Here is a 14,989-nt window from a genome sequence, read left to right on the forward strand (position 1 = left end):
AAACCTTAAATATCATGTTCCATTTTTATATCTGTGACACAAGCGTGGGGCTGTGATACGGGGTAACTAACCTGACTACTTTTGAAAACACTTATGCACCTGGATGAAAGTAAGCCAGGGACTGCAAGCCATAGATTTAAGGTTTCCTACCAACTTTTAGAAATAGCTTCTTGAATGCAATTTATGTAGTGTCAAGTCTAGGATGTAGTCCAAATAGTAACAGAAAAATGGAGATATGTAGAAAAATACTTAAAGTTGACAAGTATTGGGAGTGTAGTATTTTTGGGGCCAGCGTGTAGAACACAGGAAAACTTGCTGTTTCCATCCCAAAGGGAAGAGCCCTACGTTGCAACTGCCAAGGTCCCTGGGACAGCAAGTGTGCTCACTGCTTAGTAAAGAAGCATCCTCAGTTTGATAGAATCATATGGGAGCCTTACATTTGGTTAGCAGTTCTACATTCTTGATGTAATAATATTTTCAGGGTGTGGGAGGGTATCAAGCTCTGAAAATACCCTTGGAGAGATCTGCTTATTAAGTTTGGCTTTTTCAGTCTCCCTACTACTTCTTTACTAAACACCAGGCGGTTTCCTTCACTTTTCAGAACCATGTTGTTTTCCCTTGTCTAATGAACTTTGAAATACTTTTGGATGAGCTATTAAGTTTGGGAAAAAATAAACATCTCTTTAAAATAAGGAAGATAATAAAAATGACAAGTAAAAAAAGCTCTAAAACAGAGAATATCCTCCATTCTAGCCACTGACTGGGAGTGGAAGGTTCGTGCTCGCTGTCCAGGACGTAGAAATAAAAGCTGAGGAGGCGCTGAGGCGTCTCCTGTATCTCTATGAGCCTCCATCATTTCTGCTGAGTAGCGTTGACAGATAAAATATAGGCTGTTTAGTTAAATATGAATGTTTGAAAAACAACGAGTACATTTTGAAGATAAGTATGCCCCAAATAGTTCATAGGATCTACTTATACTAAAAATAATGACTTATTATTCATGTGAAGTTCAAGGTTAACTGGGTATCCTGTATTTTTATGTACTAAATCTGACAGCCCTACTGATGATCCACAATGGAGGCAGTTGAGGAACGGTACATGCTGGCTCTCGGACAGTCAGAAATGGCTTCAGCAGATCCAGGTACAGTATGAAATTCTTTTTGATGTAGCTCAGAAGCCATGGCCAGCCCTTGACTGCAAGTACTGCCTCGGGTTTCCCTGAGGTGGGGTAAACCTTCCTCTTAATGGCCTTTTGGTAAGTCTGGAAGACCATAGCCAAGGGGAGCCCCAAAGTCTGTTTCATCCTCACAACCATGTTTCCAATTCCTGGAATTGGCTGCATGTGACTCACAAGAGCTGAGGAGGTTTTTGGAAGTTGGGAGTGTCATAGCTTGAACCCTTTGTAGGTAAAGTTTTGCTGTTGTGAGAGTTTTAACAGGAGCAATGTGAAAGACTCCAAGTCCCCAGGTAGATAGAAATAATCCTGTTCTACCTGTGTGTATGTGACAAGTCTCTAATAGTTCAGAGAGCAAGTATCTGGTCTTAGAAAGACTGATCCAAGCTTGGATGTTTCTGGTGACAAGGCAAGGTCCTGAGTTTCAAGTTCACCTTTTATGGTTGAGGAGACAATAAGGTGGTCAGAAGGGAAATCATGGAGGAGACCTTGGCTTCATCCATCGTGCAGGCTTGTATATGTGGTTCTATGTAGATTGTGTTTCAAAGGTGGAGCTTGTTTACAACTATGAACATTCTCCGATGTGCTTTTTGGACCTTCATTCCCAGAGCGAGAGCAGTGCCGAGGCTCTAGAAATGCCATGGATATTCTGAGCTGTCAGTGGCATTTCCCCGGTACTGTTCCCTTGGTGCCGCTCCTTGAAAAGTCCAAAGGGATTATCATGTGTCTTGTGGCGGGTCCTAGCACTGTGAAAGGAAGCTGCTGCACCTGGCTCAGAGGATTTCGGTTGTGGTGGGAGGAGGAGTAGTACTACGACTATAAATTGTATCACAGCATATCGATTCCATCTTGAGAGTGGGGTTGGGGGGTAATGAAGGGGGGCTTTTATTGTACTTTTATACATTGTACCCTTGAAACTAATTCAATTTTTAAAAATTAATTAATTTATTTGGGGCTGCATTGGGTCTTTGTTGCTGCTAGCGGGCGTTCTCTAGTTGCAGTGAGCGGGGGCTCCTCTTGGCTGTGTTGCACGGGTTTCTCATTGCAGTGGCTTCTCTTGTTGCGGAGCATGGTCTCTAGGCACGCAGGCTTCCGTAGTTGTGGCACGTGGGCTCGGTTGATGTGGCACACGGGCTCTAGAGCGCAGGCTCAGTAGTTGTGGCACGCGGGCTTAGTTACTCCGTGGCACGTGGGATGTTCCCAGACCAGGGCTCGAACCCATGACCCCTGCATTTGCAGGCATATTCTTAACCACTGCTCCACCAGGGAAGCCCGATAATTCAGTTTTTTATAAAGAGAAGATTCCTAATATTATTCCAAAATTTTAAAAATATGTAGTTGGATAACACTATGAAAAATTAACTGATATATTCTTTTATTATTTCTCTTTGCTCCCTGGATTTTTTTCCCCATCCAGTCAGCTAGGCACTGTGAGTTCACTGCATTAGGAAGGTAAAGACTCAGCAGAAATGAGGGAGAAAAACAGAAAAGTCTCAGCTTTGGAATGTTCACAACGGAGGCCACAGTAGAACAGGTGAGAATTCTGTGAACCAAAAATAGATGTCGTCTCAAATGCAAAATAGTATTCTCTGCACTGGGAGGCAGGAGAGGGAGGGAGGGAAGGACTGAAGGAGAGAGATCAGTGTGGCCAGGGACATGGAGACTGTGCTTGAGGACGATATGCCCAGGAAGAGAATCAGAATCTGGAGAAGATTCAGCCTGCACGTGATCATTGCCTCCAGCCAGCACCCTCATCTCAGACGTTGGGAAATTCAGAGAGAGAGTGGGAGTACGTCAGGAGGGCCACGCGCATAGTCTGTGTGGCAGGGGTTGTGGCCGTTCCCTATTTGTGAGGAGTCCCCAGCAATTTGCAGGCCTCTTCTGGAAAATGCTGGCGGACGTCTCTAGTGCTTATGTGAAAGCTTGTTCACAAACCTTGAAAGATACAGATGTAGATGACAGATAGATGCATAGATAGAAAAATGTCATTAAATAAAAGCTCCAGGAAAGGTTTGGAAAATGCCCTTTATTGCATAGGACGCTTCTATTGTCATATGATGTTAGACTGAGTGCCGGTCCCTTCATCCTCCTTCAGACCACGGCATTCTGTCTGCTACTCTCCCGAGGGTCCTTTCTTCTCCCTGGAAGGGATAAAACAAATGAGGTAGAACAGGAAGAGACAAGAAGCACTCCAAGCTCTGCTGGTCAGGGTTACCCTCCAGCATTGCCTTAATGCTCAGAGCCACACACACCACAGTGAGCTTGGCTCCAGATCAACTACCACGCAACGAAGGTTCTGGAACATTTCCATATCTTGGGGGACCTCATTTCCACGTGACTCTCTTTCATATTCCCCTTTGTCACAGAAGGCTAGGTACAGTGGTCAGGGTGAGAACTCGGCTCAGGCCCAAGGCTCTCAGACCTCAAATTTCTGGTCCTGCAAGGGCCCCTGTCCTCTCTTGAGACCACTCCTGGCTCTCTCTGCCGAGAAGGAGCTGCTGGCAGTACGTCCTCTAAGAGTTGAGGTCCATCGTGCAGACCCTGAGAAAACTCCTAGGAAAAGGCTCCACCTTCTTGTTTATGTCAACAGAGGTCAATGCCTTTGTTAGTGCTGGGTGTGTCCCATTTGATGCAACTGCAGAGCCATTAGGTCAACGAGCACATGTGTGCGGCCCCTTCCCTTAGACTCCTCTGGGCCCTCGTGACATAGGCTCAGAAGACTGCCAGCCTCAAGCCTTACCTCTTCCAAGGGACGGCCACACCGTCTTCCAGGATCTTCTGTCCCATGAATCTCAGTTGCTGTTTGGAGCTCAAAGGAGAGAAAAGACCCTGCCTGCGGGGTCTCTTTGGGCTGGGGCCTTCCCCCGTGGGCTGCTCTCCCTCATTCTCCTTTTCTTCTTGCTTCTCTTCCTCCTCCTCCACCTCGTCCTCCGCCTCAGGGGTGCTCTCGGATTCCACATTGCCCATCCACTTGGCCATGTTGAGATGAATGACACGGCAGCTGAAGCCCTGCAGGACGCCGCCCTTCACGTGCTGCTGGAGGATCTCCAAGGTGGGGAAGACCCGGCAGCAGGCCATGCACCTGAAGCCGGTCTCCATGGTCACCATCCAGTCCGGTGTCTTGGCCCTGGGTCTCTCCTCGACGGCAGGTGACCCTGATGGGCTGCCTGGCTCTGCCCTTTCCTCATACTCTTTCTCCTCCCCAGGGGGCTCACAGTCAGACAGGAGGCTTTCGGTGAACACATCAGAGGGGCAAGTGCCTACTGTGCACGCATCCTCAGGAAAGGTCACTTCTTCTATCGTCAGCTGCTTTTCAGGCAACTCCAAGTGTTTCTTTGTCTTCCAGGAGACAGCGACACCCTTGTTCACTTGTACCTGCATGTAGTATATTTTCATGCCCGTTTCCTCTTTGTCTGGGTGCAGATAGTCCTTACAGGGTGAAGAGAGTGAGGAGGAGACACAGTGTGATGGGGGAGCGGTCTCCCCTTCTTCCTGAACCTGGGCTAGGGGTGCTGTAGGCCAGGCAGTGTCTCGAAATCCCCGCATTGCTGAAAAAGGAAATTAAAACCATAATAACATGCATGGGCCGTGCCGGAAGCTGAGGGAGCAGGTGTGGTAGAGGAGAGAGGGACATTTGCATGACGTAGCTATGTCGTGAGCTTGGTGTCTGTTGGCCGTAGGATGGAGCGGTGTATCTGGTGTCATCTGTGGGCTTTTCATGTGCGTGGGGGGGATACTGGAGCGGTGTCTGTATAAAGGGGTGTGGAGTATGGTGGTGAGGGCTGTGGTATGTGAGGGATGCGGCTGGATGCGTGTATGACAAGGAGTGTGATTTTGGTAATATCGGTGGTGCATTACATGTGGAATGGGGCTGTGGTGCTTGGAGTTTATGTGTGCTGTGAGAAGGGCTGTGCCTGGAGGGCAGATGTATGTGTGAGCTGTGTGGACCTGAGCTGGAGGGTCCTGCTCTCAGGCTGGAGGTGTATGATGCAGAAATCTGTCCTTCTCTGGAAGCAAAGGCAAAGACAAAGTCTACATTTTCCTCTGAAGATGCTTAATCTGGTCCCTCTTCCCTCCACCTCAAGCCCAGACCTTTCCGGCCCGTGCTCCTTGACTTCCCCACCATGGTACTACCAGTATTCTCACCGCCCCCCCAGTCTCAGCTGGCATCCACGCCCTCGGAACAGCTCAGCCATCCTGCCCAGGCTCCTCCACAGAGCCCTCATCACCTCTGATGACCCTGGATTTCCTCTCAGCCTCCCTGGGATCTGTGTGCCTCCTGCCTCACAGCCAAGCAGCCCCTCACCTGAGGAGCCCCGCGCCCTTACCAGCGTAGCTGAGCTTGCGCAGAGTAGAAGTACAGAAGAAGTATTTAGGGGCAGAGGAGACCTCCACTGCCCCTGGGCTGCAGCCTTGGGCCACCACAGTGGATCCAAGCCGAGGGGGATCCTCTTGTGACTTCGAGATTCCTGAGGGAGGAATGAAAGACTCAGGGTGGGTTCATCAGTCCTCTGTCCACAAATATTTACTGAGTGTGTGACACGTGTCAGGTGCAGTGAATACACACATTTGAGAGTGTGGTTCCCAGTGGATCCTCCAGGATTTAATTCCAATCAATACTTATTCTCTCACTGTCTAGTTGGTAATGTAGGCCTCGGTGGTGACTGTGAGTGTGTGGGAAGAGTGAGTGATGTGTATCAGTTAAGTCAGTGGTAAGTGTGGGGTTGGCATGGGGAGCACAGTGCAGACGTGTCTATCTGTGTCTGTGGCATTTGTGTGCATTTTTTCTGTTCACAATTCAGGAATTCTGGGACATGTAACGTTTCCTCATTACATGGTGTGGCTTGTATTTATGGTGCGTGTTCATTCATTCATTCACCAAGATTCAGTAAGCAGCTACTCCTGTGTATCCGGCACTCTTCCATTGTTGTAGTCTTTGGTAACGCTGCACATTCTAGTAGGGGAAGACACACACTAAACAAAACTACAATAAATATATAATACATCAGCTGGTGGTAAGTATATAAGGGTTGCCAGACTTAGCGAACAAGAATACAAGGCACCCAGTTACATTTCAGTTTCAGATAATCCCAGAATAATCTTTTAGTGTAAGTATTCCCATGCAGTATTTGGCCTGACTTAGTTTTAGTGTAAGTATAGCCCATACAATATGTGGGACATACGGATACTGAAAAATTACTTGTTCTTTATCTAGAATTCAAATTGAACTGGATAGCCCATATTTTCTCTGGCAATCCTGACATGGGTTATTGAGACTGTGGTTTACTGTGGTTTGTACAAAGCGGGTCTGGCATTACTCAAGAATGTGTTATAAGTGTGGTGTGTATGACACGTGACTGGTTCTTATAGAGGTATTTAGAGATGGCTGAAGTTAGTTGTGTTTGTGCAAGAGTTGAGGAGATACATGTATATAGTGTGTGTGTGTGTGTGTGTGTGTCCTATATATATAGTGTGTGTGTCTATACACATATCTCATCTCCAGCGTTTGGTGTTGGAGGAGAGGATTGTGATACAGGTGGGTTGTATGAGAACGTAGTACAGGAGGGATGCGTGTATATACCTCCATGTGCTGTGTGTGGTTTACTAAGGAAGTTATATGTGGGGTGTGTGATATTTTTGCTGCATCAGAGTGTACATGGGTGTATGAGTTACTGTCTCATAAAACACCCCTAACAAGAATTCTGTATACACTCTTACGTACACCGAGTGTCAGCCAGGTCCAGGCAGGGTGACAAGAACTTTACCACGCAGACTTTATATCTGGTAAGCACTCTACCCCCATTCATCTCGCTCTTCTCTGCACTACCACACACACACACACACACACACACACACACTCACACACACACACACAGGAACATAGGGCAAAATATTCTGAATGGTCAGGGGCAGTCATTGCCTTCCCCAGCCTGTCCCAGCCACTGCCTGGAAATCTGCCTGCTGTCTAGAGCTCCATTCCCAGGGCCCATCCTACAGTCTCCAGGGCCCTGGGCCTGGTAGGAGCTACTGGGCTCTAATCTGGGGCAGAGGCCTCTAGCTGGAGCTCTGGGGTGACCACCCCTCTCCCAGGGCAAGCTACTCGCCTACATTTAATGCACGCAGGCACCACGTGGCCCGTGGCTCTCAGAGCTCCCCGCAGGACCCTGAGGCCATTTCTCACCCCCGCTCACGCGGTCTCAGTCTCTGGAAAACCCTTCCCTTCCCTTGATCTCTTTGGGAAATTCTTCCTGTTGAAGGAATAAAACCTCCTTGCTTTCAATATGACACCATCCCTAGACAAACAATCTTCTTTCAAAGTACATTCCACTTGTCAAGATATTTTTCAACAGGGCCTTCAACTCATGGGGCTTCTCTTTCCACTTTGGTAAAAGAGGCCAAGCAACTCATGGGTCTCTCTCAGCATCCTTGCATCCTTCACATCCCCCACCTCATGACCCCAGGGAAAGATCCAAGAGCATAAGAGAGATCGGGGACTGAGAAAAGCTGCCCCTCTAGGTCTGTGCAAGCAGGATGCAGCCTGCTATGAGTCCGACAAAGCTCCAGGCTCGGCTGCCCCAGGAGAGAGTCCTCAGACCAGCGGAGCTGATCTCCCATCTCCCAGGGGGCATCTGGCCGTTCTGTGCCGTCTCACACCACAGGGACCCTCCGGATAGATACGGCAGCATCAGTGAGACAAGGTCTCTCGCTCCCTGCTTCACAAGTGACACGTTCTCAGTCCCCCGCTTCCTAGAGAAGCTTCAATTTGGCAGAAACCCATGTGCCCCAGACTAGTTGCCCCCCACATACCTCCTCCGTTCTCGGCAGTTTCCTGGGACTCTTCATTTTCCAGATGTTTCCTCTTTTGTCGCCGTTCCATCGTACCAACTAGAAGTCTCCCTTAGAAGATGCTTCAAGAGATGTCCAACTCCTCCTCTTCTCTACAGGTTGGCCCTTCTTGGCTCTTGGGCAATCCGTTGAAATGATTCAATACAAACAAAAATAGTTAAGTCTCCTAAATGGCTGAAAAACTTGTACCACTTGGTGAACCAGCAGTACTGTCTAGTGCTCACCAGGGCTGTTATGTTTGCAAGGTTGCCAGGCGCACAGTGGAATTCTGTGACCTCAGTGCTGACATCAGAGCATTCGGTGGACCTAGGTTGAGCACAGTGTCTGCAGAAGCACAGGCCCCATTTTCAAGAACAATTCCTTTTTCCCAGCCGAAGCTTTCCCGTGAAAGGGAAAGGTTCCTACCATATCTATTATAAATTGTATCATACCATGTCTATTATAAAATTCACATTTTGATTGGAGATCTTTTAATGTCTTTTCTAGAGAGATTTAATATGAATGTTTTAAATGGTCTCCAGTTTCCCTGTGGATTATTGACATTTTAAACTCTGCACTTCAATTTTCCCTCAATACGTGTAATTTTGTCACGGCTATTTCTGTACTTAAAGATGAGGAACTATAAAATTGATTTCTTCATTTTTTCCCCATCTCTTTCCAAGGTACTGCATTTGATTGTGTCTTGCGACTGAGTGAAAATTGCTAGTCCTTGAGTCAGGACATTGGGCCCTTTAGCAAGTAATTCAACCTATCTGGGCTTCAGCTTCTGTATGTGCGATCAAGAGGCTTGGACTAGCTGACTTTTCAAATGCTGTGTTTCTTTGATTCACTCTCACTTACTGATCTGCTCCTTAAGAAGAGGGTCTGTTCTCATAAAGTAACAACAGTCTTTTCCTAACCTTGGGTTGGGCGGAGTTTAACTGTTTGTACTCAGTTTGTTAGTTATATTGCCTTCTACGTATGCTTAGCTCTAAATAATTTATATGGCTCTTGTGACTCTTTTTAGATCTTCTTTTTTTCTTATTTTCTTTTACAGTTTCTAATTTGTTATCGCCAGTGTAGAGGAGCCTGACTGATATTTAAAATTTATTGATCTTGTATGTGTGTGCCTTGTTGAACCGTCTTATTAGTTCCTGCTAGTTTATCTGTGGGTTCTTTTGGGTCTCCTAGATAAATGAGCATATTAAATGTAAATAATGTGTTCTTTGGATAAAGTTTATTTTCTTGCATCTCTATATATAGAAGCAATATGTTGAATTGATTTAAATATTTAAATACTTACATACCTGTTATCACAATCTAACATTCTTTATCTTATTTTCTTTCAATCAATATTATATTTTCAAGATTTATCCACGTGAATCCATATAGATCTAGGTCTTTGATTTTTCACTGTTTGATATTATTTCATCACACGCGTATAGCATCATTTATTTTCCATTCAAGCATTATTGGACAATTGGATTGTTTCCCTCCCTTCTCTAGAACAAACAACGTTTCCTAGAATATCCCTGAAGATGTCTGACAGTCGAGACGGGCCAGGCTGCCCGAAGGATTGCTACTTGCTTTTAGCCACCTTCCAACATGCCGTCTCCAGCCAGCAATTTGAAGCACAGCTGAAATGAGATCTCCCCCAAATATGAAGATCTTAGGAGCTTCCTAGAAGGTGGGAGGTTAATGATAGGCATCCTGCTGGGATCCCAGGGGAGTTAGAGCTGGTCTGAAGCTCATCTTCCTCCTCCACCTCTCAAGGGAAATGTGGAGGAAAGAAGACTTCAAAAACTCTGAGTAGGCAGAGGAAGGGATATTGGGGGCCGAAGCTTTAACTGAGGTCTTGGAGTGGGCTGTGAGGACACAGAGCCTCTAGAGAGCCAGGCTCTGCCTTCTGAGAACTTCTCCCCTAAGGCTGCTCATAATTCAGGTGATACCAGCCATATAGAGCCTACTTGGCCCACACTGTCACAGAAAGCCTTATCAGAATCTCTTCTTCTTCATACACTCTTGTGTCTGTTACTTGGTTATTGCCTTTGGTGCTCCACTGATGTGAACCACAGTCGCCAGGGGATGGAGGACACTAGTGACCCATCTTGCTCTGTGGCCTCAGTCCACAGCTGGAGGGTAAGGGAAGAGGCCAAATGTAGGTCAAGAAGGAAAGATGGAGTTTGAAGAGAAGACCTGAGTTAAGGGTGTCTTCTCAAGTCTTGATGACTGAAATGTAGCTCCAGTACCTGAAGTCCTGCTTGTTCTCAAGGCTGAACGCAGGGCTGGGTGCACTCAGTGAAGGAACCATATACACTTAGTATTTCCTTGATGCTCACACTTGCCCTCCTCTGATACACCCTCTGCAAGACTGATCTTCCCCTGAAACAACTTTCCCCCTGCTACTGTCATCTCAGGAACATTTGCTTCCCCTTCCTAGTGCCCCCCCTAGAATGCCATTGCAGCCAATTCATAATTTGATAATCATGCTGCTTACAATAGTCTCAGCAATTTCGGATAAATTTTATTCGCTTTATTCCATAGTGTTCACCCATCAATAATCTTCCTTAAATTCCTAGATGCAGGTTAACCCATTCGGAATCATTTCTTTTTCTTTCTCTTCTTTGGCAAATCCTTTCTATCTTTTAAGGTCTTTTTCTTGTCTCTCTACCATCCTGCCTTCCTGAACTTCTTTTTTTTTCCGTTTAAGTAACCTTTAAATCTCCTTCCCCAATTTCCTCATACACATTGAGAGTTTATTCCTCACACGTTAGACAGCGGTTTATGAATGGCCAGGCATAATGGACTCAGAATGAGTTGGCACCCCCGAGGTACCTGTCTTGCTGGGGAGCCACAGGTGAAGGGCTGGCTGCTGGACACATGTTTGCATGGAGTCAGGCTGAGTGGACTCAGGGTGTTTGCCCTGCACTTGTGTGTGTTTCTCCCTTGTTGGTTTCCTTGTCCAGCCACCTGTGACCTCCCTCCATCCAGCCCAGGGAATCCTCCTCATCACAGGGGTAGGATGTTTGTCTCGTTTTCCATCACATCCTTTCCCCAAAGTTTGGTTGTGAGTTGTTCCCATTCCAAAGACCTTTCCTCTTTGAAGAGAAAAGAGAAAATCTTTTCTCTCCTTTCCTCTCACTTCACTTCTGCTCTATTATCTCCTCCGTCCAGAATGGCCCACTGACTCACATGGGTGTAGATCCGAAGATGGCAAGAAATGCCAGCAATTCTGAAATAATAATACGGATGTATCAGGAGAACTTGAAAACCTTTATCCCTCCACATTAAAAAAAATTGCACTTCCAGTGTATTCAGAGTCTCAGTGTAGAAACACAAATGATAGAGAAATTGAATTACACTCAAGTTTTTCTTTCCTCCTTTCCTGATTTATTCTAATCCTCAAAGTTAACATGATGAACTATTTGTTATGTAAACTGTCAGACATTTTCTACCCATGCACACTTTTCTTCTTTTCACATTAGAGTGTGAACTAGGTCACTTTCAACATGCTGTGATTCTGTGATTCACTGTCTCCCACCGAGTCATCCACTGATAAAGTCATCTGTTTCATGGAGAAAGATTTCCAATAGCTAATAGCCAATGTCTGTGGAGTGCTTACTCTGTGTCAGTTTCTTGTAACTACTTTACAGATCTTTTGTACAACGTACCTATGGACCAGGTACCATTATAACCCCCAAGTGACAGATAAGTGTAGATAAGTACAAATAAATACAGTGGCCAAGTGACTTTCCCAAGACACTGGGAAGGGCTTCATGTGGAGCCTGAACCTCGACATGCATCGGAAGGTCCCCACAGGAGAGAAACCATATAAGTGTGGGGAGCGTGGTAAGCACTTCAGTCAGGCCTCAAGTCTTCAGCTTCATCAGAGCATCCACACTGGAGAGAAGCCGTACAGATGTGATGTGTGTGGTAAAGTCTTTAGTCGGTCTTCACAGCTTCAGTATCACAGGCGTGTTCATACAGGGGAGAAACCTTACCAGTGTGAGACGTGTGGTAAAATCTTCAGTTGGCGCTCCCATCTTATAAGTCATCACAAAATGCATACTGGGGACACATTTTATGAAAGCAGCGATAGTGGTAAGAACATCAAGGTACTGTCAGAGGATAGAAGTTCTACAAAATGTTGTTTTCAAAAAACTCACGTGCAACGTGAATTCTTGCAAGCGTCAGGTCTCATAGGAGAGAAAGTATTTTAACTTAGTTGGTGTTGAAGCAGTAGCTAAACAGATCCTAGTGTTCAGCAGAGCACACAGCAGAGATCCCTTCTGAGTGGTGCAGTAAGGGCTGCATTCAGAACTTTGACATTTATCAGATGTCACTTAGGAGATAGCACTTAGAAAGGAAAAGAGTTTGGTCTGGGCTTTAACAAAAGTGTAAGGATGAGCTAGTCAAAATTGATGTCTGTGAGAATGTGCGCTCCATGAGGGCAGGGACTTGGCTGCTGAATGTACACAACCTTATCATTGACTAGTGCTTTTAGGTGTGCTCAGTACTTGTGTTTTAAATAAACCAAAAGGGGGAAATGTATAATATATGAAAGTTGTATCCAGATGGGGAAACCTGCAAAATAAAATTAATTCAGGACATGAACTTTTGTTGAAATACTGAAAACCACTGCAGAAAACCAATCTGCAATATATATTTTTTTAATTTATTTTTGGCTGCCTTGGGTCTTTATTGCTGCACGCAGGCTTTCTCTAGTTGCAGTGAGTGGGGGCTACTTTTCATTGCAGTGTGTGGGCTTCTCATTGCAGTGGCTTCTCTTTGTGGAGCACGGGCTCTAGGTGTGCAGGCTTCAGTAGTTGTGGCATGCGGCTGAGCTGCTGTGCAGCATGTGGGATCTTCCTGGACCAGGGCTCAAACCCGTGTCCCCTGCATTGGCAGGCAGATTCTTAACCACTACGCCACCAGGGAAGGGAAGCCCCCCAATCTTCAATATTAATATGCTATTAGCCTATCGCAACTGGCTCCTTGCCTCCCGCAGCCTCTGTTCTCAAGTTGGGTGGTTATTTGAGACCCCGTCTAGTTTTCCAAGGACTGTGTTCAGTAGAAATTGAACTACCTTGTGATTTTTTTTTTCTGATGGTACAGAGTGAAAAAACATGATTAACTTTGCAACAACAGTAACTGCATAGTATACAATTGATTTTTTGTCTGTCAATATTAAGGCAGGGTTTACTGTAACACTTTGAAAGTGTCACAAAAATTGTTTGTCCCTAGAAAAAAAAATTTTTAGTTGACCTTGAACTTACTGATTTCTAATTCTCTGCATTTTCATCCAGACTTTGGAATGTTTGCCTTCTAATTATTGTAGCATTTCTTCTAAAGTTCTCAGGTAGGGGCTATGCCATATTCTTCCCCCACATCCATGAGGCAAATACCCAGAAAACTTGTAGGAATCTGATAAAATTATCCAGTGTATTATTGAGACAAGACTGACATTTATGTGCTTTTCCCTATTGGTTGCAGTAAAGCATGGTTTCAGGAAAGGAGTATATATATCAGAATATATTAGATCTCTTTGATTTAGAAATCATATAATTGGAAGTTATTGATTGTGAGATTAAAATACCAAAAAGATGAACACCACATCAATGATGTCACTAAATTTTTTAATGGAAATTAGTGTACAGCTGTAAGAATTTGAGTTTTGATAGATTCCTATATTAATCTGAAGCCGGTGAAATGATGACAGGGACTTCCCTGGTGGTACAGTGGCTAAGAATTCGCCTGCCAATGCAGGGGACACGGGTTCGAGCCCTGGTCCAGGAAGATCCCACATGCTGTGGAGCAACTAAGCCCGTGTGCCACAACTACTGAGGCTGTGTGCCACAACAACTGAAGCCTACGTGCTTAGAGCCTGTGCTCCGCAACAAGAGAAGCCACTGCAATGAGAAGCCCGCACACCGCAACGAAGAGTAGCCCACACTCACTGCAACTAGAGAAAGCCCGCACGCAGCAACGAAGACCCAATGCAGCCCAAAATAAATAAATTAAATAAAAAATTTATTTTAAAAATTTATGACATATCATAATCGCAGGAGATACACAATATGGGCTTTGAGAGGTCACAGATTGTAGCCTTCATAGTATAATCAACCATAAATCTTTGTTAGTGTTTGTGTATGTGTGCATGTGCACACATGTATGTGTACATGCATAAGATCATGTGTAAAGGGATACTCTTCCAGAGTGGTTTTCCTAGGCAAGGAGCATTTTGTGATATTTTTCCATTTTATAACTTCATGTTATATTTTTTTCATTGAATAGTGGGTATTGCCAAAGCAGGAAATTATTTTAATAGAATTTGAAAAAGTATTAAATAATTATCCCTTGCAGTTAAGACCTCATATGATTGTTCTATATTGTCATAAGGCATATAAGATCAAAATTATGGTATGAACTCTGGAAGCCAATTTCAAAAACAAAACAGTTCTCAGATTATTTTGCATACACAGAAAAATTCATGAGTTTCAACAGTTGAAGCTTTATTATTTATGCTGTGCTTTAACTACAGATCCATAATAGGGAGAGGGAAAATCCTGGAGCTAGAAACAAAAGTGGATATACCTACATTGTGGAGGTTTAAAAAAAAAAAGTTTCTCTTGTTGAAAAGATGCACATGAGGAGAGAACTGAGCATAATAGCAGAGGACCCTCTGGATGTGGAACCAGTAAGGACAAAGCAGGTTTGGATGGCATTCCATACGCAGACCAATGGTGGTATTTTTAATATAGTTGGTTAAAGGGCTTTATTTAGCAAGTTACAGTTGACCCTTGAACAATATGGGTTTGAACTGGGCAGGTCCACTTATATGCAGGGTTTTTTTTTTAATAGTAATTACTACAGTACTACATGATCTGTGGTTGGTTGAACCCATGGTTGCAGAATTGCAGATACAGAGGAACCACGGATATGGAAGTCTGACCATAAGTTATTTATACAGATCTGTCTACCCATCCATCC

The sequence above is a fragment of the Mesoplodon mirus genome (genome assembly GCF_964341445.2).
Source record: "Mesoplodon mirus genome assembly, contig: SUPER_14_unloc_1, whole genome shotgun sequence".
NCBI lineage: Eukaryota > Metazoa > Chordata > Mammalia > Artiodactyla > Ziphiidae > Mesoplodon > Mesoplodon mirus.